This window comes from Pleurodeles waltl, chromosome 8 (genome assembly GCF_031143425.1).
Source record: "Pleurodeles waltl isolate 20211129_DDA chromosome 8, aPleWal1.hap1.20221129, whole genome shotgun sequence".
In the NCBI taxonomy this organism is placed as follows: Eukaryota; Metazoa; Chordata; class Amphibia; order Caudata; family Salamandridae; genus Pleurodeles; species Pleurodeles waltl.
In genome coordinates this window covers 212,084,929-212,110,566 of record NC_090447.1, presented here as the reverse complement: position 1 = coordinate 212,110,566, position 25,638 = coordinate 212,084,929, and the positions used below count along the sequence as shown (strand labels likewise).

General features: G+C 41.8%; 1 protein-coding gene across 4 annotated transcripts in view; it reads right to left on the bottom strand.

Annotated features, from left to right (window-relative positions):
• APP (amyloid beta precursor protein) overlaps window positions 1–25,638 on the bottom strand; it is a 403,467-nt gene that overhangs the window by 212,807 nt on the left and 165,022 nt on the right. The gene's annotated exons all lie outside the window — the stretch shown is intronic.

The window sequence follows — 25,638 nt, the reverse complement described above, 5'->3', positions numbered from 1 at the left end:
AGATTCAGGATGGGGGTTTACAAGCTGGCTTTGGCTGTGCTTTGCAGTCAAGTTTCAATTTGACTCTAACAAAGTCCAAGAACATTCCATACATTCATCTGTTTTTTTAGGACTCCATCAATTGGCTGCTTGCATGGAACTAAGGTAGCAACTCATCCAGCGACATACCAAGGGAGCCATAGCCCTAAAGCAAATAAAGATAAGGGTTCTTTACCTAGTGACTTAATAGTAAAAGACTTATATAATCAGGGTTCAGAGGGCACTCGCATTCTGTGCCACTGCATGTGCTGCACTACTGATAGCTACACCCAAAACAGACATTTTACAAACTATTATAAACATAAGTCGTTAAGTTAAAAAAACAAAAGTTTCTTGTTTCCTAAAAGAAGGTGAAGAACATACGACTTAGTGGGAGGTCTACTACAATGTGAACTTATAAATTCTCTTTTCTACTTGGTGCCACTTCCAGCTGTCGGTAACAGTGTTAGATAAAGGGCACTTAATATTGTGATGTGTTGGCAAATTCTTGTTGATAGACAAAATAGTATATAACACTAGGTGGACTAACTCGCAAAATTTCTGCTCCGAGATGTGCCTTCATTGGGCCTGCAGTTGGAGACTTGGGACTGTTCCTTTGTGAACCTACTAAGTTTATACGCTTGATGCTCTTATGGGCACAGGACTGGCCCATCCGCCAAGGGGCGGAGCAATGACAAATGATAACTGCAATTCCCTGGATGAATGTTTGCTGCACTCATTACTACAATGGGGTAGTCTCAAGCTTCTTGTAAGAAAAGGCACAACTTTTTGTTCTTCCTTTGTAGATCCTTATCATATTGACACGACCACAAAACTGCAAACACAAACTAACAATTTGTTTCAACGTACTAGGGTGCTAGTTCACCCAGCTCGTTTAGCTGTTGGTGCCATTAAGGTTACTACAACTTCAATGTTACATTCGGTCTGGTGGGTTTTCAGATGTCTGCCTTTGGGTGGTGGTTGTAGTGTGTTAGCGCGTCTGACCCTTTTTGGTTTCTTATCTTTAATTTATAAGGTGACGCGTTAGAGGTTCGATGGACCTTTTGACTGCGCTTAGAGTAAATCCCATCATAGGACTCGATTTCAATGCCAATCAATAACAATATCAATCAATAGAATCTTGTGAGTCAGTAATTTCCCTTTGGCCATGAATAACCACACCTTTATGATAAAATTAGAACATTTATTTCCCTATATAAACAATGCTAATGTCACGTAACTCAATCTCAAAATCTGATATACATACAGAAATAACACTGGTTGAAGAAACCTGAAGAATCTCAATTTAATTAAAGCATGTATGATACTGCATTCTAGGATTACAGTACAACTCAATAGCAAGAATAACTGCGCAATAGAAATAGCAATACATTTAGACTCGGCAGAGAACTGACATCAACTGTTAAATAATTAGCAAACATCTCATGTGAGTCTCCTAACTAACGTTCTGATTAGAATAGCATGTTTGGGCTTCATGCAAAACAATTTAGTCAACACAAATTTGGAAAAACATCTAGCTATGGCTCTATCCAATCAGGGGTTGGTACCTAGAAACAAAAGAAAAATTACATCAACTATAACATCAGGCTATTACCTCTAAGTATGGCTCAGCAAGCAAAGACTGTCTTCGTCAATTGGACATCTGTTTGATTAGCATCCGCATCGAAACATAGCAATAAAGTTCAAGATAGAAATGTCTCTGGAACGGGTACAAGTTAAAACCATCCGGGACACTATTGGTCAAGGAATCGTATGTTTACATTTAGTCCAATGAAAGCAGAACTTCAAATCTAAGGAATAACTAAAACTGTCTTTCACACGATTGGCTCCTCTTCTCATGTTCCAATTGTCGGACTCGTCAGGTAACAATATTGTATCACCTTGTACTCCAGTCAGTGCATTTATTGTTAGTTCCTGGGAACATCGCTTTCACACACACACAAACTTTACATAGTATCAATAGCCAATACAGCGTATTCTAGCAAGCAGTTCTCCTGGGAAAGAAACATTTACTAGGTATTAATTTCTCTAAACAGCCATTTTGTGCGACTCATTTAAACAGTGCAATTTAACATAAGGCTGTGCAACTAGGCCTAAGACCTCGCTAACTTAAGGCCTACAATTAATAAAACAAACACAAAATACATGATCAATAATATAACATACTACATTAATCTAAACATGAGCACAAAATGTTATATTAATAAGCAGTTCATAAAGGCACTTTGTGATTACTCATGGCCACTCAAGTAGGCACATTTTTTAAGTTGTGCATTCTTCTCTATATTTATTCATTTTCTATGCAGATTCATAATTCGGAATACATGAATAAAAATCTGTGTTAATATGTTTATGTGTAGAGTGCTGTGTGTAGGGTATGGATAGATCTCCAAAACGTAGAGCACAGAAATTGTAACTTAAGCAACGGGTACAAGATACCAAAAATAAACATATGCTGCAAAAACAGTAAGCAGTTGTTCATCAGAGGCTAGATGTACTTTTCCAGCAGCTAAGAGTTGACTTTCTTCTCAAATGCTCGCAGCCTGTAGTGTAGTGATCATATCATGCTTTAGGCCTGGAGGTATTAGTAATCACATAGGAAGAGCCACTCAGTCTTTCTGCCAGCAGCAGAAGTTTGAGCATAGAGGACAAAGAGGTGGTGAGGGCTAATGAAAACCAGAGGCAGATCGAGTAGACCCCGAAAACTAGCAAACAAGTATAATTTTTTAGGCACAGGAAGGTTTGGTGGTTGCTGGCAATGTCAGAGTACAGGAGATGCCAGACAAGAATATCAAGGACCAAAGAATTACTAAAGCTTTCTGCTGCCATGTACTTAAGAGACGATTTCTAGAAGCCCATGGTGTCAGAAGACCCATGAAAATCATAAGCTACAAGACTAAAAGCTTCAAACTAAGCACCCCAAACAGGATACTAGTGCTGCGAGAGTGCAATAAATAAACAAATATTAGACTCCGATGTATCTAAAAATATAACCATTTCACTACTCGACCACAAGAGACATTCTAATACCAATTAACAGGACCAGCAGAATCAGGAGCCCAAGTCCTGTTGTGAAATCTTGGAGGGCACCATAGCCTAATCTTTGAAATATATGGCCTCTTACACACACACAACAGAACCATTGAAATTTTAGACAAATTGAATCAAGTTAAACAGAGGTTAGAGAAATTTAGCTATGGGACCAGGATGATGAGCTGGTTAAAACAAAGACTGAACGAACATGGAAGAGCTATGGAGGTTGTAAAGGTGGATGTGTCCGCTTCATTGGGTTCATGACTAAACCCCTTTGCAAGGGTGTCATGCGTCATCACCTATATGGCCTATGCATATGGGTAGTGACACAAGAAGATGGACGTGCTTTAGAAACTGTGGGTATTGAAAGTAAGGACAAGCTGATGAAGCCAGCCCCGTAATACAGTGAAGGATATCAAGAAGAGAAGGGCAAAACTAATAAAAGATATGAAAGAGAAGCCAGGGAGGATAAGATAAACTGAAGTAAAGGAGAACAAAGCAGAGGCGACTTTGAAGCTATATAAGGAAATTGTGCAGAGATGAAAAAAAGAAGTGAGGTTAAGAAAAGCAGGTGAGGTAGCTACAGCAAAGGGAGTAATTTGAAGAAGGTCAGCGGCTCAAGATTATGTACGAAGAAAGTAAAACAATGATTGAAAGGAAGAGGAGAGAAAAGATGGTGTGCGTGGGAAGAGGAGTAATTCAGACACATCAAGGAGTGGAAGTGAGGAATGGAATGGGAAGAGTAAACAGAAACAGAACGTTTTTGAATACATTGTTGGGAAGGATGGACATCGAAAAATGCACGAAAGGCAACAGGAATTGGTAAAGCCAATAGGTTTCACCTATGTGACATCTATTGGCTTTTTCCAATGTGTTTTAGGGATGTTGTACAGCAGCGTAGACTGCTATCAAACATAGCTTGAAGCAAAATTGTGAGGGGATGTGGCACTCTGTCAGAGCTGCTGACCTTGCTACTGGGGAAGCTGTTCGAGTCTCGGCATCTGCTCAACATCCTGCGATTCTGGGCAAATCACTTAATCTCCTCAATAAACTAAGCACCCCAAATTGAAAGTGTGATGCGAGTGGTCCACATGTAAAGCACCCAATACCTTGGGGGTCGAGTTTGTTCTATATAAAAGCGTCAAAAAAATAAAATTAAAATAAAAGGCCCTGAATAGAGAGAAGAAGGGCTGGAGGAAGGAGTGTGGGGTGCACAAGAGAGGAGGGTAATGGATACAAAGGAGGTTGTGGGTAAACCAGCAGACCAGTGAGATCAAGAAAATGAGTGACAGCGAATCCTACGAATGGTAAGTAATGGGGAAGCTGTAAACCCTTCAAGTTTTTTTGTTTTTGTTTTAATTACAAGAGATTTTCCAAACATAGCGCAAGTGCTGTGCAGGCGAAACTTTAAAATGACAGTTGGTTCCTGGAGAAGAGAAATCAGTAGGCATACGGACAGGGTGAAACTCTCCCACAGCAGATGGAACTGATGCAGCATTGAATGTGCAATACAAAATGGGAGTGAGGCCGCCGTGGTGGCTACAGTGATGTAGTGGCACACTTTTACAAGTAGGTGGGGGTTAAGTTGAACATGCTAAAATAGAATGCAACAGGGCAGAAGACATTCCACAATGTAGCCAGAGTCACAACCTGATGTCCAATGCACTGTGAGGCCTAAAGAGTGGGGGCTCACCAGCGGATGGCATCGCTCTCAACAAAAAGATTTCAGAACTTCAATGTTGTTGCCTCAATGACAATGAGGTAGTACATGATTAGACGATAGTGCTTGGCAGCAAGTTCCAGGGGCGATAGTAAGTGATTTGCTGGAGTTTGCTCCCGTGCGAGTCTTGGCACTGAGTGATCATTCTTTTCCTTTATGTTGGATACTCTGGGGGGATCAGAAGATTTCAATGTTTTTTGCATCATTGGGGATGTTTTGTAAATTATACTGTATGCTTCTGAGAGTCAAGGGAGATATTTACTGACTCCCTGCTTTGTTTTGCTCTACAAATATTTGAAGAATTAACAGCCTGGAGTGACAACAGGATCTCACTTCACTTGGAGAACAGCGCATTCTGATGTGCACTGCCAACAGCAGCAAGATATCTGCGTGAATATCGGTTCCAAAATACTCAGTCTCAGAATCCTTTTAAATGACCAAGTTTCAAGACTTTGTAATGCAACTTCACATGAATGTCTACTACTTTGTTTTCCAAAAAAGGCTGCGGGTAAACACTATTCCCCTACTTTTCAAATTCATACTACCGTGCTTAAACCATGAGAGTCCTTTCACTGCCACAAACAAAATGAATAAGCACCGGCTAAACCAATAGGTTGAGCCTATACAACGTTAAGCTACTGGCTTTGCCAATCTTTGTTTTTCAAGCTTTGCTAGGAAAAAAGTAGAAGAAAATAAAATGTAAATACTGGTGGAAAAGCAAACGCCTATCTTAAGGTATCCCAAAACCGATTACCAAATTCAGTATTTTCAATCTTCATAAATGGCACGTTTTATTTTCCAAATTTCACGCAGGAAGCTGAACAAAATTTAAAAAGCCTATTGCACAGGGTCCAGCTTTAAAAAGAAAATCACTTGCTGCAGGTAATCAAAACAGTTTGAGGATGTCTCTGAATTTAAAGGACAACGGTTGTCAATTATTTCTACGCGACTAGGAACTGGCACAAATGCCCTAGACATTTGGTACAGAGGGTGACTGGTGGGGGGGCATATTATAAGCCTATTTGATGAAAAGACATTTTTTACAGTCACTCACAAAAGCTGAGTGAGTGCAGCAGCCTGGTTCTCTCCCAACGCCATAAATGCTGCCACTGTGTGCCATATCCGAAGCTTTGATGTGGCAGAAAGAAGATAAAAGAAAACCAAAATTATAAAGTTTTTATTTTAATCAATAGTGGAAAAATATTCCTATTATAATGTGCTTTTCTGGAAGATATGGGAGGGTTGCAAAGCAAAATAAATGGGGCAGGGATGTGAGGGGAGAAGCAGCATATCAACCAGAAAACTAAAAAAAACACCACGCTCCAATGGAGAGCTCATTAGTAAATGAAAGAACTTATTAATATGAGCAGTGGAAGGATACAAGTCATTTAACCATAAGGAATGTAAATAAGCTATGCTCCAGAGGAGGGACAAACAGAAATACGAAACAAGCAAATGACAGACTGGAAAGCCAACAGATGTTGAGCAATGAGATGACCCACAGCCCACTCCAAGTATTGGTATTGTACACAATAGGTCTTTCACAAGTACCAGCTAAAAGCTGGCTGTAAATGACTCCTAATAAAATGAACGCTTATTGTCATTCATTTTGTTAGTGTGAATGAGAACACTAGCTAAAGTCTTGAACAATAATCAAATTTACCAGCCAAGGGGAGGAGGGCCTACCACCCCCACAGGTGCACAACACACAAGGGAACTGGCCACTGAAGCCTGCAGCTCCTGTTGAAGGCAGAGCACGGGACCCCAGGTGCACGTGCACTTCCATGCATGCACCTGGGGATGGGAGCGGGGGGAGCGAGGGGAGACGGGATATCAACAATGCAATCATTATCAATGCACCACCTGTGGCTTGCAGGCAATTGATCTGCCACAAGAAGGGTGGGGGTGCGAAGCACCTCTGAGAGAACAAATGACTGCTTGTTTGCTCTGCACCATAAGAAAGGAAGGAAACCCAGAAACCCAGTCCTTCCGCCCCACCCCCGACCCTGCCTCTTTAGTGTGGCTCTCCCTGAGCTGCTAAGAGCAATTACAGCAAGGATTCTTTCAAGCAACTGCTATGAAAACAGGATCAAAATATGTTTGAGCAATTACTTTTCTTTTAAAACTTTGAAATATATTTGACCAACTGACTAACACAACCATTAGATGTTGGCTTCTGTTTGGTCTATTATATGAATTTACAAACAGATTTGACAGATATATATTTTAGTAGTGTGTTTAATCACGTTTAGCAGCCAATTAGAAAACCTTTTATATGTTAGTTATGTTCAAGTAATAATGGAGGGTTAATCTATGAAAAAAACAATTGTAGAGACTGGGCTTTTATTAAGCGTAGTTATTTGTGGAGCGCAAACCTAACCCGAGAGCACCTGAGCGCTGAGAACATTGATGCTATAATGTAGGCCATGGATCTAAGAGAGCGCCAGATGTGACAGAGGGCCACACGTGTGCTCAATCGTTACAAATAAAATAAAGAAGTGCTCCAGTATTATTTGCTTGGCGTTAACCAAAAGATTAATTTTATTATTGCGGTACATCCTACTTGTAACGCTGGCAAGTATATTTCTAATAGTAGCTGCTTTACGAAAAACTGAATACGTAGGGGCTGTGACGGTGAAATATTGGAGGTGGTGGCCATTGGCGTTCAAGAACTTTAGGAAATAATTATTTGAGTGCCTGAGGCGGTACTACACATGGTAAACATGTTGATTTAGGTATTTTATGTACTGACTTTTGGTATTTTTAAAAGATTTTGGGGAATTTGTGTTCTGTAAGTGTTGAGCAAAGGCATGTGCCAGAAACCTGCACTAACTCAGTAAACCGCGCAGATTTGAAACAACTGCAAAAATAAACTTCACTGATCGAATTTTTGTAGCACTATTCTTAGTCTATCATCTGCAACCCCTCCTTGGCTTCTGCGCAGGTTGTCTACCCTCATTAGGAGAAGGAACTGTAAGCAGCACTCACTACAGTGAAATCCATAGGGAAGTCAGTAGGCACATGAGATGCTTCAGAGAAGCGCTTTCTCATCCTTCTCCTATCAGTTCTTTCTATCCGACCTGAACTGAAAGAGTACGGCAGGTATGTTGCTTTGAGAAAGGAGGGGCTAATGGCATCCTATAGCTACACTCGCCAATATGATGCCTGGCACAAGTTGCTTTAGGGTTTATCCAAGGCATCTACAGGGCCCTGGCTCTAGGTCATAGTGTCTATTCCAGCACTAGCACACACATTGTGTGATATGTCTACCGTGCATAGAATTTCAGTTAATGAAGGTCTGCAGCTTAGAAACTGCTGGAAAGCAATATAGATTATTACTCTATTTCCTTTGCCCCAGGCTTTAAAACGTATTGCCCAGACCCTTTGGCTATCAAGAACCACACAATCATAGCTAGATATGGAGCAGACGTTTCTTAAATATTTCCATTTTTAGTTCCTAGGTGGTCCCAAGAATCTTACTTTCACAGTACTAGACATAATATTGAATTAACATAAATTTCCTACTACAAGACCGGCCACCCTGCCTGTCCACAGAATCATGAATGATTTTGGAGCACTTGCGGCACTCACAAGACCTCCCCTGTTCCTTTTACTGCACAGAACTAGGTCCATCATAATAGGTTCATAATGCAACAGATGTTTTTCTATGTACATCTGCAAAACGCACAGCTGCCGATTTAGAACTCAAGACAGCACCTTTTATTTTAATACTAAAAAACTGATAGATTTAGAGTGTCCACCGCATGTATGGTTATGGTCTTTGAGATACGTCCCTTGGTAGACAAAAATTAAGCAGATGATAATGCTGTAATGAGCCAGGCAACGGCCAAGAGGATCACAGTGAAACATGCACTCAGTGGAGACTGTGGCAAAAGTCTCTAGTAAACAAGTTTCTAAGTGATACAATGCAAGTACGTACATTTGGCATTTTCTGCACCCATCCTGCCACACAGTATGGAAGCAATCCGTTAGGAAACACTTGTGTGTAGGCCTACTGCCCGCAAAAGGAAATGCTCCAAAACACTATCTGGACAAATCAAAATTATCAAATACAAAACTACCTGTTTTTGCGGGGGCACCTGCGTTTTTGGTCCTTGGCTCAGCAGCCATCCAGGGAAACCTACCAAACCCAGACATTTCTGAAAACTAGACACCCGAGGGAGTCCATGGAGGTGTGACTTGTGTGGATCCCCCAATGTTTTCTTACCTAGAATCCTCAGCAAACCTCAAATTTAGCTTAAAAAAAAATAATTATATATATATATATATATATATATATATATATAATCACATTTTTCCCCACGTTTCTGGTCGGGATCACTGCACTGGGACAAATTTCATACCATCCAACGTTCCCCTCAGTCTCCCGGTGATAATGATACCTCATTTGTGTAGGTGGGCTTGTGACAGGGAAGAGCCAAAAACATGTCGAAATTGAGGGGGAACCAAAGCGGGTCCAAAAGGGCAGTTTGAAAAAAAAACATTTTTAGGCGGACAAGTGCAGCAGAATTTTTATCGGTATAGATGAGACAATGCCGGGTGGTAGAAATTTTGTGGATTCCTGCAGATTCCTGAGGGTTCCATCACAAAAATGTGGGGAAAAAAGTTTGATTTTCAGCAAAGTTGGAGGTTTGCAGGGCATTCTGGGTAAGAAAATTGTGTGGGGTGCATGTGAAAAACCACCCTGGAATCACCCAGATGTTGAGTTTTCAGATGTGTCTAGGTCTTGTGGATTTTTCTACATAGGAGCGTCCCAAAGTCCATAAAGTGCAGCCATCACCATTCCAAGTAGGACGATTTTGAGAGTTAGCCAAGCTCTCATGGCCCAAATATAAAACCAAAACCCAAAATAATCAAATGTCTTCTTGCTTGCTGTGAGATAAGATGTTTTAGTGTGCTGGAAGACTGTTACCCCCTTCAGTTGGGGTGGGGGCATAACCAGGCCCATACTGGTTGGTAGCCACCACCCCACTATTTTTAGTTTTTTTAATTCCCTGGCTTCTAGTAGACTTTCTGCCCCCCACCCCCTGGAGTGTGGATCAGGGGTAATTGCCCCATTTGCCCAGAACAACTTTGGCCCCATTTATTTGGGGTGGGGGTATACCCCCCACCCACCTATTATGGAAACAAAATCTTCCCTGGTCTCTGGTGGGCGTTCTGCTTCCCCCCCCCCTTGGGGGCAGATGGGCCTTCCAAAATAGGTCAATCTGCCCCCCAGGAGGGCAGATATGGGCCAACACTAATGTGCCTCATGGGGAGCGACTCTTACCCAAGGGGCTACCCCCCTAAAGAAAACACAAACATACACACACACCCAATCCCTGGTGCCTAAGTGGTTTCTGCCCCCCGGGGACAGATCGGCCTAAAAGAAATACACCGATCTGCACCCAGGGGAGGCAGAAATGGCCTAAAATAAATCCCCCCCCCCCCCCCCCCCAGGAGCAACCCCTGCCTAAGGGGTCACTCCCCTTGGTTGAAATTGGCGCAAAAAAAAAAAATCCCCGGTGCCTAGTGGTTTCTGCCACCCTTGGGGCAGACTGGCCTAACAAAAACTGGCCCCCCAAGGGGGGGGGCAGAAATGGTCTAAATACAATTTGCCCCCCTGGGGAGCGACCCTTGCCTAAGGGGTTGCTCCCCTTCCGTGAATTCCCCATAAAAAAAAACCTTCCCTCCCTGGGGAGCGACCCTTGCCCAAGGGGTTGCTCCCCTTCTGCCAGTTTCACTTTTTATTATAAATCCCTGGTGTCTAGTGGGCATTTCAGAAGCAGGATTGCTTTACAATCCGGCTTCTGAAATGCTCTGAGAGACTTCAAAGGGAAGGAAATTATTTTCCTTTGAAGCCTCTCAGGCTCCCATCACATGATCGGAAGAGAAATGCAAAGCATTTCTCTTCCTATCGCGCTGGATGGGGGAAGTGGCCTCTGATGAGGTCAGCGCATGAATGTGCGCTGACGTCAGACGTCACTGAGGGGTCGGGGTGGAAGGGGAAGGGCTTCCCCTTCCATCTCTGCCATGGGGAGGTGGGAGGGAAGCCCACAGAGGAAGTGCTAGTGCTCCCTCTGAACTCCATGCCGAGGACGTAATGGTTCCATCCTCGGCACAGGAGCACTGTGCCAGAGGACGTAACCATTACGTCCCCGGCACAGAAGGTGTTAAAAACCCCTTGTTAAAACAACGAAGCTATTCAGCAATACTAAACTAGCAACCTAATACTCACATTTCAGGCAGTTTTCACTCTCTTTAGAGCTCCAATACCCTTTCATACACCAAGCTGCTCCAGACCCCTCTTTCTTTGGGAGCCACTCAAAGTATGGAGCTCAGTTTTTATTTGTCAGTTCAGATGCATAAAATTCATTGACAGTGTGCCCATTCTGAGCTTCACTTACAGATTCCTGCTTTTTAACAATCTAAAAATTATTTAAAATTGTAAGCATTTCTTATATTCACAGTTATTAATTCTATCCCAGTAGCTATCAGGACAACCCTTTCCTATGAAATCTTAAAGACAGCTGAAAAGCCTGCTTTTTTTACAACATACCTTTTTTTCTTGTGAATTTGTTCACTAAATACTCTGTAATGAACGCCCGATCTAAATGCTGCAAAAGTAAACAAGTCTACATTGCATTTCCCTTTAGTTTTCGTTAAATCCAAGGGAGCAGCCAGAAAAAGGAATTACTTCCCACTTTAAACTGCAGGGCTACCACGGAGTGAGTGGATTGTGTCATCTTGATCATTTTAAGGAAGTGCCCCAAGAACTGTTCCTCCAAGAAAAGTTTCCTTTCTTTACTTCATTTCTCTTTTCTTTTTTCCTTTCTCTTTTACTTTATTACTTTCTATTTTTCTTCCATTCCTAACAATCTAGTTTCCCTCCTGCTTTCTTTTTTTCTTCCTTTTATCTTTCCTGTTTTGCATTATTTTTTCCTCCCACCTTTCGTACCCTTGCTCCAATGGGTTTTCATCATTTTCCCTCTCTGTAACCACGTTTGGTTCCATTGGCACTCTATTGTCCCCACCCACAAATGTCTCATGTTATCACCTTTCTCGTATGCATTAGCATCTGTCTTCTGAGCTCTGGAGTGGCAGTAAAAAGTTAAAGGAGAATCACAAATTTCAATTTTCTTACAAAAAAGCCTTTAAATGTATCATCGAACACTAAAAACAAGTTAATTCGATAAATCTTCTATGAACTTTATAACGCAAACAGGGGGGAACGTGAGACTCAGCTCTAGACACCTTTCAACTGCATTATTTGCAGTAATGTATATTGTGTTCTCTTCAGAGTTTCACAGCTATATGAGCAAGCCACACCCTGTGACACAAGATCTGCGAACCTATCAGGCAATCACAACCATATGACACCTGTAGAAAGCCTAGTAACCTATGGTGACCATACTTTTGCCTGCTGCCCTAAACCACTGATAAACTAATGCTAAATAATGCTGCTAAATAATTAATGATAAACTTTCAATACAGAAACTGCAATTTTTTTTTACACAGCCATAGGCCTGTCAGGGCAAGGAACATTTCATTTATCATTATTTCTAATGTTAGATATAGCTATAAATTGACTAATAGGTCAACAATAAAGTAAACACTGATTTTTTAAGAACGCACACAGAAGATGCCGGAAGTTCATATGAACAGACACTAGGTTCATGTATTGATGGGCGTTGTAAGGTCACAGGAAGAGAGCCAGACTTCAGATGCCCACGCTACATAGTGATCTCAAGCTTTTTCCAAGGGCAAGGCAGCATCAAAACAGTGTCTTTAACTGCACCCATGCCCCCATGCCTATCATCGGCTGCAATGTTAATCATGGTTAAAGCAAGAGGAAACTCAGGCGTTACCTTTGTCAAAAGCTATCTTTTGTCGAAAGAACAAATACTTGGTTGGGTTTTATAAAATGTGCTTAGGTCCCCATGATGTCATTTACAAAACTGCAACAGCAGTTGAATTTTGCCTAAATATGCATTACTGCAAATGTCAACTAAAGTTTGATGATGGAGCATACAGGGCGGCACGGGGGCCACTCAAATTAACACTAATTATGCCAGTGAGTGACAGAAGACGCATTGTTCAGCTGGAGATTCAAAAACAGCGCCACCTCACTTGAAGTGCAGAACGTACAGAGGGGTGATCTTTAAAGTTTAAAACCATAATTGCACTTTGTCCTTAGGCACATAAAGTTGGCAAGGAGGAGCATGGGATGGAAGAGGAACAGGTAGAGGGAAAGATGTGTGGACTGAGAGGCGAGGGTGGAGAGGGAGGGGGGAGAAAGGCACGTGGGAAGGGGGAGAAAGGGACGTGGGAAGGGAGAGGGACATTGAAAGGGACAGGAAGAATGAGATGATACCCAATAACCTGCCCAATGAAGGCAGCTCCAAGCAGTCCACATACATATGAAGTGTGTTTAACCAGGCTTATGGAAAAAAAGGGCCCGTAGGTTAATCTAATGCAGGACACACAAAGGGACATGTCAACCTGAATTTTATTGATCAGCATGCTGGAAAGAAGCTTGAGTCCCCATATGATGCACATTATCACCTACTTTCTTTGGCAAAAAAGCCACTCAAGCCTATATCATATGGCGTTACAAACAAGCTAAAGATGGCATATATATTGTGGGGCATTATGGATTAATGACAACATCCCCTTACATCTTGGCAAGCAAGCGGATGGTTGGCACCCATCATTTTAGCAATAAATAAGATGCTACTTTGATCTTAATAACTACATATTGGAAAAATATCAATAAACTTGGTTAACTTTTAGGTTTGCTGTAGGGGGAAAAACTACAGTAAGATTTTTCGTGTGGGTGACCGGACTTTCTCCCAGGAGGTTCTGAGGTGGCACAGATCTAGTCAAGTAAATACAACGCCTAGATTGAACAACAGTAAGTACTGAATGGTTAGCATGCATTTGTGCATCACACGAAGTGAAGGGCAAGAGTTGGTACAAAAACTGAAATGTTAACTGGATGGAACAGGGAGAAATGGATAGACTGCTGACCTGATGGAAAGCTGAAGCTTGCAGCAGACATTATGCATCATAAGTTAGCACTGAAGAATATTTCAATTGATTAATGTGCAGAGGTCTTGCAAAAAGCGGTCTACATTGCTGCTTTTCAACATGGCTGGTGTCAATGATGAAATGTATGTGCCCCATCCCACCTTCATGCTACAATAGCTGCATGCAGGTGACCATTAGCATTGTCCATCAAGAGGCGTTTTGCACGATCTCCTGCAGTCCAAGACCAAACATGAAAGTACTGACCAGCCTAAAACAATTCAACATTTACTGCATAAGATTTAATTATGAGCTAAAGGCAGCAGCAAGTGTTGTCCTACTCCATCAATCTTGTCTCTCTTATTGCACTAGCATAGGAGTGCAAAACAGGCATTGGCTAAGCCAAAAGGCTTTGCTATTGAGAATTGTTTGCTCTGCCAATGCCTTTCCGATGTAAAAAATCAGCAAAAAATGATAATGCTGTAGAGAATGAACAAAAATGAAAAAAGGTGTAATTCTAAAGGCATGTGCATGTCATGCCACACATTCATTCAAAGAGTAAATCAAAAAATATAAACATAATATGGTATAATGGCGATTTTATTTATAACGCAGAAATGCTGGCGGCAATTTGTTGCCTGCCCTGTCCCTGCAAAAAAAACTCGATAAAATAAAAAATAAAAAAATCCCATCAAGGAAGTGGGGAGGGTTTGAGGTTGAGGGGCTGGATCAAAAAAGCACAGCAGGCAAGGAGCAACAATGAGGACAAATGAGATGCACAAGAAGAAAACACGTGTAAAGGGAGAAGCACACAGGTGAGTGAAACACGGAGCACAGGCAAGAAAGATCATCACTTATGGCAGGTAAAGAGAAGCACACGAGGGAGATAACTGGGAATCACATGCACTCTGAAGGAACGCTTAAGCAAAAAGAAACGTGTAGTTACCTGAAAGTGAGAAGTAAATGGTTTAGTGTTGTGCAAGTAATAATTTTGGGACCCTTTTGGTTTCTGAAGGACTCCACAGAACTGTGACGTCAGTGTTAACGTTTGGTGAATGGATTTCAGTTCTAGAATGTTGTGTTCACGCATGCAGAAGAATAGAGACGTGTAAGACCAAGCTCCATGTGTGACGTGTTCATTTAATAACACACAGGCTGGACACTACAACTGACGATGAGGCGGGATACATGACCCAAAGAACCAACAGTGCTCACAGAGAGTTTGCAGTGGTCCAGCAAACTGCTCGTGCATGCTACACACACGCCTCAGTCGACGTGAAGTTTGGCATATGTGGACTCAAAGTGCCACTCCATCCAGTGCCGAGCTTTCGAAAAAGACTAAGGCCTTCCAGAGAAATGTATGCAATTTTGGCCGGGTACCTGCTGGTAAAACCATAAAAGAGGTACAAGCACCACAACGCAACAGAGAGCTATAAGATATAAGGAACAATAACGCTAAAGGCAGCAATCACCTGGTACAGAGAAGCACCAAAGGCAGTGATACTTGAATGTAAATAAGCTCTAAAAAAAACAACAACAAAAAAATACGTGATAGCCCGAAGCAGGCAGTGGAAACTATGTACATAGCATACAATGCAAAGAGGCAAGAAGGGTGAAGAACCCATGTAAGAAACAAAGCCACTACTCACTGTTAAAAGAAGGCAGTGCCCCACAGACAGAACTGGGACCAGGAACAGATCCTGGTGGACAGCAGGTGAGTCTGGAGAGTACACCGATATCAATGTCAGTAAGTTCCACAAATGGTTATAATGCTGCTTGCTTCTGGAAAGCATCACTTCCATTCAATACTGCCAAAAAGATTAATATTGGTGACAGATGGAAAACCTGGATAGAGACTTTTGATGATTTAGTTGATGTACTGGATGTAATAGATGAAAAAAAGATTATCAAATATCTTAAGAATTTTGCAGGTGAATGAGTAAAAGATGTAATAAAGAAAATACCACATCTGATGAAGTCTCCTACCGTAAGATCAAAGAAGCCCTGACTGTTAAATTAATTCCAATGCCGAATCTTGATTATGAAAGATATATTTTCAGTCAGGAATAACAGAGTTGTAGAAACAATTGACAAATTTGTTGAGAGGCTTGATACTCTCAAACATTTGAAATTCAACGAATTCAATGATGAAGAAGCCAAATGTCTAAGAGTCATAGAAGGTTGTTTGCCAGATTCCTTCAGACGATTAATGCTGAGAGGAACACTTAAGCTGGAGCGAGTACTCATGGCTGCCAGAGCTGAGGAAAGTGCATAACGGCAAGCTGCTGACATTGAGACCGGAGGTGCCCAAAGTGAGTCAGTCATGAACATGAAAACAAAGCACAAACACAAGGATGAAAGACACAAAGTAATGTATCTGAAGAAAAATAAACTGTGTTTAAATGTAGATTTTCATTTCCACATGAAGGTAAGTGTCCCACCACTGGACAAATATGCAAAGGCTGCGGGAAAGAGAACCATTTTGTGATGATTTGCAAAGCAAAGGGAAAACTAAGTGAGTCACCATGAGAAAATACGGATCCCCGAATGTTCCAGAAGCGATGTTCTACACACTCCCAGAAGGTCAAACAGCAACATCAGCTGAGAAAAATAGAGACTAAACAAAGTTGACTGTCATCTAAACCTTCGTCTAAGAGTTCTTCCATTTCAGTGTCAAGTGATAGTGAAGAAGATGGTTGTGCAATGACGATGTTGACTTTGGAAAAACACACACGTCAGACTGGTTGCATGTGAAGAAAATTAAGAGTTGAAGAAAAGTCAATGAGAAAAATCACAAGTCAGTCACACACTGTCCAATAATCACACTGAAGATAAATGGCTGTTCCATAACTTTTCTTATTGACAGTGGTGCTTCGATAAACATTATGCCTGAAGAGAAATACAATGAACTGTCTCCTTTGCCCGGTCTCACACTGTCAAAAACTAAAGTGTAGGCATGGGCTGTATCAACGTCATTAAACAGTCAATGTTCTTTCACAGCAATTCTGAAACATAAAAATACAAAGGTACAGTACCTATTCATGTGCTTCAAGGAACTGCGCCAAATGCCTGTTTACTCAGTCTCAATACAGCTGCTGAAATGGAGTTGGTATCCGTGAACTACAACATGAATGTTCATCACAAAATAGTAAGCCAGTTCCCTTCTTTATTTCATGGATTAGAAAAACTGAACAGGAAAGTGCAACTTCATATCAATGCGGACGTTCGTCCTGCTGCTCAAACACAGACGAATTGCATTTCATTTAAAAGTAGCTGCTGACAAAGAGCTTGAGACCTTACTAAAGCATATCATTGAACAATCTATTTGTCCAACTCTGAGGGCTTCACCCATACTGGTAGTACCTAAAAAGGAAAGTGAAAGAGTTGTATGCATTTGCATTGACATGTGTCAAGCTAACAAGGCAACTGAAGGAGAACGACATCACGCCCCACACACTGTTGACATGATCACACAGTCAAAAGCAGCCAAAGTCTTCTCTCGCCTTGATCTGAACAATGGATCTCATCAGTTGGAACTTGAAGAAAATTGCAGGTAGATTACCACCTCTTCTCATGTTGGTTTGTTTGGATGGAAAAGATTACATTTCGGAGTGTCTTTAGCTGCAGAACTGTTTCAAGATGTCATTAGATGTGTAATACAACCTGTCAAAAATGCTTTCAATTACAGTGATGACATTGGTTTTTGGGGCCACACAGAACATGATAAAGCTCTTACACAAATTTATGACTACTTGCTGATGCAGGTTTAACATTGAATGCAGAAAAGTGTGTGTTCTACAAAAAAAAAAAAAAAAAAAAATCTCGAAATCATTGTCCATATCTTTTCTCATTGGGATATGATGTCAAGTCCTGCTAAAGTACAAGGCTTGTCAGCTACTAATCCCCCACAAGATGTTATGTTATGTTCATTCCGTGGCATGGCCAGTTACTGTTCTAGATACATATGTTACTTTCCACCATAAGTGCTCCCTTAAAAGAATTAACAAAAAAGAATGTTCCATTTAACTGGTCACATGAATGTGCACAAAGCTTTAGGAATATCAAGCATGCAAATGAGAATGCCACTGAAATGGCCTACTCTTATACAAAGCTGCAAACAGAAGTTGTTGCTGACGCAAGCCCAGTCTGGTTGGGTGTGATCCTTGCCAACACAATGGACACCCAAATGATGAAGACATACTGTGTTCTATGCAAGCAGAGGTTTGACACAAAATGAACGTGCCTACTCATAACCTGAAAAAGAGAGTTAGCAGTAGTCTGGGTGTGTGAACAATTCCCCATATTCTTATATGGCAAACCTTTCACTCGTGTAACTGATCATCAAGCACTGTTTACTATCTTTGGCGATCCAAGATGCCTCCCAGAATTGAATGTTGGGGCTTGTAGCAACAGAAATTTGATTACACTTCTGTGCATTGACCAAGGAAGGATCAAAACCCTGCTGACTACTTTTCACACATGTCAGTACAGTGTCAGGGTGGCCCTTCCAAAGCGGCTGAAGCCTACAATAACTTAATTTTGAAATCAAATACTCATGCTGCTGTTTCTCTGGAACACAATATTTCTACAATGAGCAAAGACAGTGACATGCTGATACTAAAAGATATCAGTACACTTCAATACTGGAGGCAGCACACTCGAGTTCTTACACGTGACTGTGAATATCATAAGTTTAAGAACGTAAAAGAGGAACTATCAGTTACTCAAGAAGGCATTGTTATACGAAGTTCAAGAATTTTTATATGAGAGGATCTGCAACAACAAATAATTGAAGTGGCCCACAAAGGACACTGTGGAATTGTTGCTACCAAATGAGCTCTTCGAGACAGAGTTTGGCTGCCTCATCTTGATGAGTCTAGAAAGAATTGAAAGCCTGTCATTTGTGCAATCGCTTATCTACCAAAGTCACTCCAGATCCCTTGAACAGGTCAGACTTGCCAAACCATGTATGGAAAAAAGAGTTGTTGTGGGCTTCTTTGCACCTTTTGGTGATTATCGATGAGTATTTTTTTTTTTTCCACTCAAAGATCTTTCATTGATTACTCAAGAGAAAGTCATTATAAGATCAGATGGAATCTGTGCATTATGGCACGTTACCTCAAAATTGAAATTTGACAATGGTCCATCTTTCACAAGAGACTTTTACACAACTCAATGTCAAGCATCAGAAAATCACTTTTTTGGCCACAAGCAAATGGTGTTGTTGAAAAAGACTGTATAGTGAGCAAAATATGAGTAACTTAGTTTGAAGTTAGCTCTTCAAGCTACTCTTCAAGTATATGTATCGACTCATTCAACTACAGGTGAAAGTCCAGCCACACTGATGTTCGAGAGTGCCATGACAACCAAGTTATCACAATGTACCATTTAGAAGATCTAGCACTTATGGTGAACTTAGAAAGACTTGGGTCGTAAACGAAACATGAAAGTTTATGATGACAAACGTAGAGGTGCCAAGAACATTATTTTTCATGAAGGACAGTGTTGGGGCGACGTTACAGAAGGCATAAATCTGATGCTCCCTTTGAAGCTGAACTGTTTGAAGTCTTATCTAGTAAGGGACACATGCCAGCTGCTCACCGTCCTGGGAAGTCCATTGTGTCATACTCTTTGCACTTCAGAAATTTACCAGTTCATTGTTCTAGCTGAGACTGGTTCAAGTGAGACTGCAGAGAAACCCCTCAACGTATCTGTCCCCACATCACCTGTGTCAGTCATGGACGTTACTCGTCTCTTTTCCCAGCTTAGAAAGGGCATGATCTGTGCATTTGATAAAAGCTCCAGAGAGACTCATAAAAGAGTTGTAATATATGTGTGTAGTTTTTGTTTAACAAGGGGGAGATGTAGTGTTGTACAAGTAGTGATGAACCTTTTGGTACCTGATGGAGTCTGTAGAACTGTGACATGACTGTTTTGTGAATGGATTTCAGTTTTAGAATACTGAGTTTGGGCTTGCATTTGCATGCAAAAGAATAAAGACATTTAAGACCAAGCTCTGTGTGTGGCATGTTCATTTATGAGTACCCAGGCTGCAGAAGACGCTACTGAAGGAACAAGTAAAATGGGTACAGGGTCCAGGGGAGGGAAAAACAAAGACAATGCAAGCAAATGAGATTGACAATTAAGTCAACCAATGGTAAACACTGGGCGGGTTTTAAGTCCAATGTAAATTCTTGGTAAGCGGACAATTGGTCTTTTTTGCTGTCAGGTAGGCTCGACCTAAAAAAATAAACACTCTACAAAAGAGTCAAGAGAAACATACTTGGCCTAGTTCTGTGAACACATTTTGTCAAACTACAAGATTCTGAAAACCAGCGAACCATAACCCCCAACGTTTCCTATAGCGCCTCTACATTCTGCGAGAAGCGTGCTGTGAGCATTGTACATCATTTCAGATAGCTCTCTCATTGTGGCGTGCTTTCGCCGTATTCTGCTGTACCACACGATCATTAGAAGAAAATGCAATTAAACTTCTTTCAGAGACAAAGCGCAAACAGTCCTTAACAGAACGTGAAAACGGACCTTATTTGTGTTAACACGCGATGTGAACGTTCACACTGAACAATAAGGTATCTAGCATCAGAAGTTAGCGCTGCAACGTGACAGAATTTGCGCTATACAAATCTGTGACTCGAAACACAACACAAAGTGTATGTGCCCGTTCGCACAGGCTGAAACAGGCGGCCACAGTCACGAAAACGCTAGGACAACTAACACTAGATAAAGCTAACAGAGAAACACATTCGGAAAGGAGGCTTTTAGCAACGTCCGTACTCGGGTATATCAGCCAAGCAACTGAGCATGGCCAATGGGCGAGCGCGTTAAAGTACTGTACTCATCTCTGTAAACTGGAGAACTCGTCCGCCCTTGGTGCCGCTTCTGGCAACCTGCTAAGATCAAGGAGGCACTATTCAACTATATAAGCACCAACAGCAACCCCTAGATCGGCATTCATCTGGCCATAAAAATCCAGCGCCTAACCTGGCAATTACTCCATCTTCCTAGAGGCGCTGTAAGGCCGATGCAAGATTAGCCTCAAGAATTCCATTCCAAGCTTCATGCCAACCAAACAAAACATCGTTCTCTCTGGCACCAGCTGCAGGGCAGTAAAACACGAAGGGCAACGTTTACTGGCCTTAGAACTCGACTGGGCAGTTAAGCGCTGCTGCCGAGGATCCTTTGTGATTTTAAGACAGTGCATTTATTTTTATGACGTCCAGGAAGTGGTGGGGAGCGGAGGAAGGGGCCTCAGGTTACACATTGTCTTAATGCTAATTGAGAGACACAACATACTTAGTCTTTTGTCTGATGGGGTGGGGGGGATGTTGGTTGCAACAAGCATCATACTCGCAGCCTTCCATGCTCAGCATTTTTCTTTGCGTGGGGAAGTAGCCTGCAGGTCCTCCATAGTTTTCAGCAACACAGATTTCCATACTAATTGTTACCGCAGTGATTTCATCTTATTTATAACCTTGGCCACCGGAATTATGCGATTCTGCGGACGCGGATTTCTTCGCATAATTATGAATTTACCACATAATCCAACATGGATCAACAGTTACTAAAAGCGCAGCGACGTGTTCATGTGCAGTAAAGGACCCTTTACAAAGGTTAACTGCTCATCTTTTGTTTGCTTTTATCTATATTCAGTTGTTAAATTGACCCTAATGAATAGAAATCTTTGCCAGGAGCATTACCATGTGCAAAAATGACAAGCCTATGAATTAATACTATACAAAGTGCCCCATTGTGCAACAATCTGTCTTTTCTTGCTGCATTAATTGGTGTTTTCCTTACCACATAATTCCTGTGGCCCTGTAGTAGGGTCTAAGCAGCATTTTATACAAGTACTTTGAGCTTGCAGGCAATATCACTTTTGTATATCACATGTAAACAAAATTCCCTTGACATCGTTATTAAGAGGTGTAATTTCCCAAATAAATGATACTCACTGTGTATGACTAAGAAAGTTTGAAGGGGCATACGGCCCACTATAGCTTTGAACGTGTCAATTTGAAGGTTACGCAAAACTCTGAAGCATGTGCATTGACCTATAATCACTCTCACTAGAAAGAGTGACACACTAATTCCTATTAATAAAATTAAACAAAACAATAAAAACAGTAAGGGAAATGCATTTCAACAGTGCCATCACTGGCCCAGCACTGCAATACCACAGCAGCTTACTAAAAGTTAGGACAGAGGTGCATCATGAGAGACAGATGAATGGCTCAATGAGTCAGGGATTAGGCCACATGCGTTTTAAAACCGGCAAGATGGCTCTTGGTTTAGATTTGAAGGGGACAGTTTTTGCATTTTTTGGGGGACACTGACCTACATTTAGAGGATAACGATTTTTAGAGAGCTCTGCTTTAAAGGAGCAAATAGGTGCTTACCTCATCTGATCTGTAGACTGAGGGTATAGCTTTCCCTATCCATACTTTAACACTGGAAAATGGCCTGTATTACACAAAGGACCACTGGAATTATGAGACTCTACGGCAGCAGTTTTTTTTCACATAAATGTGGATTTGGCGCTTTTGCCACATAATCCATCATCTGCTGCATAACCTGCAGATTTCAACAAAACAAATTTGTTTCTAGCTCAAATGAATCAAAGGTTGATAAAAAACATGCCTGTGTTTATGTGCAGTGGAAGGCCCTTTGCAAAGGTTAATTGATTATTTCTGTATTTGGTTGTTAAAGTGGTGCCAATGAGGGAGGTGAAACCTTTGCCCAGACAGTGTTATGTGTAAAAATTACAAAATAAGGAAGTAATACTGTCAGAAATGTGCTGAATAATTTGCCTTTTCTTGCTGCATAATCAACCCTGCTGTTAATCTGGTGCTCCACTGCAGAAAAATTCCAATGGTCCTCATTATACATCAACTGATACTCTGTAAATCCTGATAACTCCACAGTACTGGGGTTCCGCTGGGGGGTAGAGGTCAGAGCCCTGAGCCCTAGACAGTATAGATTCTGGACAGGGTTGCTTTTTTAGGAGCGTTGCATAAAATCCTATCAAGGGGATCCGATAAACATGCTTTGAGAGAGCCTGTGCACGCCTCGGTGCTGCAATACAAGTGCAAACTGTAGGTCAGGAAGGTGGCAGTACCGGATGTAAATAGGTGAACTTTCAAAACTGTCTGGATATCTGATTATATAGAGTACAATATAGGAATGTCTGGAGGCCTCAGTCCTTTTAGATCAGTGGATGATGAAAATCGAGAGTCGTGAATTGGAGAGTCTCCATGAAGTATCCTAGTTTATGGAGCAAGCCAGGAATGAAGTGCAATGTGAGAGTGCCATCAAATGTCTCAGTAGTGGTATAGCTGTTCATGGTGCAAGTCAATAAAAGAGGTACATTATGAAAGCTCTGCAAGGATTCAAGTCCACACAGCAGGCCTGGAAAGAGATTTATCAGAGAAGCTTGACGGCTAGCCGGTATTTGCAAGTCCAGCATATGGTGAAGGTTGAGTGAAAGGTGTATTAATGGAGTTTTGTGGATTTCCGAGTAGCAGGGGCACGGTGATCCATGCGCACGTCAGATTAGAGGCTGCAAGAGCCCTGTCAATGTCTCACTACTGGGATATTGGGTGCCTGATGCAAGCCAGAAAAGACGGAGGAGTTTCACAATATTGAAACACTTCTATGATAAAAGAGGTGCATTAAGAATACTTAAATGTCTTAGTAGTGGGATAGTGGTGCATGATGCGCATTTTAGAGCTTTGTGGAAGTTTAAGACCTTGGATACCACTGCAACATCCATGTTGGTGGTATTTTGGCATCTGCTGCTCACTGAGCTGGATACTACACAGATGTCAGCTCTGATGAGCCGAAAGGCTGTGTTCGTCTTTGCCTTAATGTGAAGCAACCCAAGGGAGTACTGTCACACGTCTAGGTGACTTCCAATTTGTTGCAGTTTGGTTGGAATAGTGGGATGCAAATTTTTGATGCATCTTGGGTGTCAGATCTGCAAACCACCCACACAATTTAATGTAGCCAGCACCTAGTTAGATCGGGGTAGGGGGAGGCAGAAATGAGTGACAGATTTGAAAGAGGGAGGAAGGGGAAACAAATCTCTCTCTCTCTCTCAACAGTCTTCTACATGCCTGAGCTCTACGGCAGCAGAGATTGAGCCAGAGTGCATGTTTCACTTAATGTAGGTTGAACCCTCCCCTTCAAATGTGTCATTGTGTTGTAGCGTGGTTGCCATTGTTCTATTTTGGAAAGCTGCTATGCAAGATACCCTTCTACACATCCCACAGATGACGATTGACTCCTGCACTCTTGACATTCCTCTATATACTCTCTCATTTGCAACCTGTAACTAGCTAAATACTGGGTTTAAAAAAAATCCATATCTGGCTAAATCTAATTGTATTATGTTCGTTCAAGGAAAGGTATGTACAATGAGTTCTATACATAAAGAGGTGTTGCCTAATACAGGTATCTAGTCCTAGACATCTGTCCAACTCCTCCAAAAGTCAATACAGCAGGAAACTGTTTAACCTTTGTTTTGGTCAGCAGGACCTGTGCTCGAACTGCATGTGGACAATCATCCTCTAAATGGAAACACACTGGGAGTTAGCTCTGCCCAGGTTTATGGACTACTTGCGGAAGATAGCAATGGATGCCGCCTTAGTGAAACATATTTAACAGGTGATCCAGCAGAGCAAGAAGAAGGAACATGGCTTAACACAAAGAGCAGGTAAGCTGGTTAGTGATCCTAACTCACCTGCTTATACCCTGCACTGGCCAAAGCACCTTCCACGTACCTTTCCTGAGCCTGAATATCCCCATTGCGAGCTAAAATGAGGCCCTGTGTGTTTGTGTAAAGATCCACTCCCAATGAACGGCAAGGGTGTCTGGGAACAACCATGACTGCCAAATGACTATGGAAATATTGAAGGGCGGGCTTAATTTGAGCTGCTGGCAACATTTGGAACCCACGTGCACTCGTTTATAGGGACGAGCACTTATTTTTATTCATCAGTTTGACCAAGATCAAAAAAGTGAAAGGGGGGGTGGAAGAGAAGGACAGAAAAACAGTGACAGAGGGAGAATGCAAGGACGAAAAATAACCTGCAAGAGTGAAATAAAGTGAAAGGGAGTGTATGGTGGTGGTGGACGAAAGACAGGAGGAATAATCAAGACTAGACAGGCTTGACATTCGACAAGCCCAGGATTCAGCAGTGCTGGTCACTGGCTTCTGAGAAAAACTTTAAACACCAACACTTATTTTTACCAATCAAGCACTGGTAGACCAATGCTGGTTACTCATCCTCCAATAATGAAGCCCCAACAGTACCCAGAAGGGTGTCCAGGGATTCAGGGGACCCACTTATGAAGCAATTATTTTGACTTTGATTCCGTTACTAAACTTTCAGGCCTTGAAGGTTCTTGTGTATGCCTTAGCGCAGCGGTTTCCAACCTTTTGACTTCTGTGGACCCCCACCTTATCATTACTGGAACTTGGGGACCCCCACTGAGTCATTATTGGAAACCAGGGACCCCCCCTACTGAGTCATTACTGAAAGATGGGTACCAAATCTGTTAATATTTAATTTTCTAAGCAGCCGTGGAGCCCCTGAGGAGGCTTTGCGGACCTCCTAGGGGTCTCTGGACCACAGGATAAGAACTACTGCCTTAGCACCTAGAAAAGTGGTTTAAGTAAACTGTTATGTAAGCATCCTAAACTCTACACCAATCAGCTTTCCGGGAGCCCTAACCACTAGGACACTAAATATTATATCTGCTACTGGTCTGTGCATGAAATAGGCTAATTAAAAACAAAG